We start from the raw sequence: 3,320 nt of genomic DNA, 5'->3' as shown, positions 1-3,320 counted from the left end.
CTGCCCTGGGTGCTGTGGACCTGCCCTGGGTGCTGTGGACCTGCCCTGGGTGCTGTGAACTGCCCCGGGAGCTGTAGACCTGCCCTGGGCACTGTGAACCTGGCCTGGGCACTGTAAGTCCCAGAGCAAGATGCCTTCTGCTGCAGAAGTTGGGGTAAAGCAGCCACTTCCATCTTCTGGCAGAGACAGCAGACACTAAAGGGAGACTGAGTCCACACAGCAAGCCAGGGGAGCTAGGAACGAGTGAGTCCGAAACCAAACCCTGTTGTCACCCACAGGAGCAGTGGAATGTGCCAGGCTGGAGGCAGTTGACCTGCCACACAGAACAAACTCTGAACATGGTGCCATCCAAACCCAGGTGGCACTGCCTGGAGCAGCTGATTCTTTCTCCCACCCTCAGGAGCACAAAAGCCCACTCCAGACCGACATCAGATTCCATCTTACAGGGTAGAATACAAAACTAAGAAACTGATTCATGATCCTTACCCAAAGGCATGGTTTACTTAAATGTGTCATAGTAACTCACAAGCCAGGTTGTACCTTTGTTATTTCATGCCCTGCTATCTAGACAGGAGCAATGCCTGAGAAAACTCAGTGTGGTTATGGGCAAAATAAATAACCACTTCTTTTACCTTTGCTTGGGAAGGCAGTGGAATGAATCTGTGAAGTTTCCCTCCACATGGAGCTTGGGCCCTTAAATAGCAGGTAAAATGCAAAACATACAGATGCAATTCCATTTATTACCTATCTATTTTTTAACAGGGTTGGCAATTATTCCCTCCATTGATGACTAGAAGAGTAGGAACAGATCTGACTCCAAATCTTATTTGTGATGTGTTCCTTCTCATGCAATGCTACTTTTCTTCACATGCTCCAGTGCTGCTCAGTGAATGATGAATGAAAAATCAGTGATCTTCCCATCCAACAATATGTTTAAAACATGACTCCAGCCCACCTCAGATTCCCTGCACTTTCCAAACTCTACTGCCCAGTGTATTAATCTGCAAATTGCAACTACAGCGTCTGCTTTCACTCTTTGTGAAAGGCTTCTTTATTTTAACCATCTTTGTCTCTGCACATTTGCACTCTTGCACTTTCCATTAAGCAGCTAAATGGGAGACATTTCTTCCCCATAAAGTCATGAAAACCTTTTAAGCAGCCACTGGACCTCTGCATTAATATTTGGTAAGGTCCATTTTCTTAATTGTCACTAAACTGTTCAGCTTTCCTCACGTGCTGCTCTTTGCATCTTAACTTCACTTGAGAGTCTTCTGAACGCGGGTCCTTCACACTGGGAAGACTGATGAACACTTGTAACCCCACTATACAAGAGGCCAGAGGCAAGAGGATCTCTAGTTTGAGACCAACATGGGAGAACTCTCAAAAAGCAGAGTGTGCCCTTCCCAGAGTATGCCCACAAGGTCCTTTAGGTATGAGAGTCCCCTTCTTCCTGAAGTTGCTGATATCTGCCATAGAGACCTGTGCTGCATCTTCCAGAGGGAGATCTGGTGGCTCCCTCTTCCTGCTCTGTTAGGGTGACTGGATTTCAGTGGTTGCCATGACTTCTCTTTGGTCTCAGCCTCTGAAAAAGCCTGCAATCTCACCATTAAAACTTGGAACATGATCAGCTTTTGGCTACTGAGTAGTTATGAAAACCATCTACCTAGGCATTGTACTTCTTTTCCCTGCTCAAGAAATAAATGAACCAATTCTTTAATAATTTTGGTGTAAGAAACACGTGTACAATGTTAGTACACAACAATTTTGTTATTTGCATTTTACCTGGGGCCAGGAAAACAAGACATTTAAAACTTTTTCTTAAATACTTATTTCACATTGAGATATAAGATTGTTAGAGCTAAGTACAAATGGAAGGCTAGGTGATTTGGAGATGCTTCTGTCTAGCGGATTAGAGATGTGGTCATGTGTGGCCTAAACAGCCTACTTCTCCTGAGTATTTGCAATCTTTTTCTGTTAATTGCAGGGATTTAAATAGATAATTTTCCCATTGTTTCTAATTGGCTCACGTGAAATTTTATTGGACATCAACTAGCACAATGGCTTGTTTACTAATGAAGGCCTGCAGGCTAGCTCACTTGGCTTGTTGCAAACCAATCACATTCCTTAGTTTCCCCTCATATTGTTTATGGTTGCTTGTGCTACAACAATAGCAATAAGTAGCTGTGACCACAATAGTAAGTCTCTTGAAGTCTCAAGTGTGCATGCATGTCTCTTAGAGAAAAAGTTTTCTGGCCTATGAGTTGCCATATCACATTTCAAATGAAATTATGTTAGGCACTTAAGATACTAATCTGCAATATTTTAAAGCTAGAATCCATCTAGTTATTTTAACCGAGCTATAATTTATATTAAAGTGCAATAGACAATAGAAAAGTGAAATACAGGGTTTTTGTATACCTATTCAATCAGATTCTGGGTTACAATAAAAATTAGACCATTGGCAATATTCTCGAAGCCTCTTCATATGGCCTGCATTCACGTCTCTCCCTAGGGGAACCCACTATCTTGATTTCTAATAGGATATTAATACTTTCTAAAGTTGGAACTGCAATTCAAAATGGTTAGGATAGCTATATAGCTACATTCTCTTAATTCAAGGAATAGAGGCATTTGTTCTAATATTGTTTGTAAATAGGATATCATGTCTGCATCTTGTGCAACAAATAACCACTAGGAAGGCAGTATGCAATGTGTTAATTATTGGAACTGACCTACCAATTCGATTTGAAACTGTCTCATTTCTATTTATTTCTCAATAAAATTATGGAAAAAATAAAAAAATAAAGATGGAACTGCATAGCATGTACTTTTTGGTATGTAACTTTTTCACTTAGTGCACTTGTGGAGATATTGGTGCACCAGCTCTATTTTCTCCTTTTCTTTCTTTTTATTCACTTTTCTCTTCTTTCTAACTTTCCTATGTTTTCTTTTTTGTCATGTTTTATTACACTGGCTAGGTAATTTGAATAAGAGTGACAATACTCCCCACTTTTGTCCTGTCCCCCCACTCCAAGGGAATTGCTTTCAGTGGTTTCCCACTGATTTCCTTTGACTGCTCATCATCTTTTCTTCTCTATAGTCCATTACTATAAACACATTTCACTTGAACACCCTTAGTATAAACTGTAGTTTATTTACTTACTCAACTAACACAAAATCAAATAATTCTGGTGTTTTCGAAGTTGAAGAATTCTAGTAAGATACACAGGTTATCTTTATCTATGATAAGACAGTAACAGAAGAATTTCTAATCTGTATATTTATGAAATTAACATTGCAAAGCTGGGAAGTCTTTTTTC

The sequence above is a fragment of the Octodon degus genome, unplaced genomic scaffold (genome assembly GCF_000260255.1).
Source record: "Octodon degus isolate 3935 unplaced genomic scaffold, OctDeg1.0 scaffold00241, whole genome shotgun sequence".
Lineage (NCBI taxonomy): Eukaryota > Metazoa > Chordata > Mammalia > Rodentia > Octodontidae > Octodon > Octodon degus.
The sequence above is the reverse complement of the archived record's forward strand: the minus strand, read 5'-3'. Positions refer to the sequence as shown.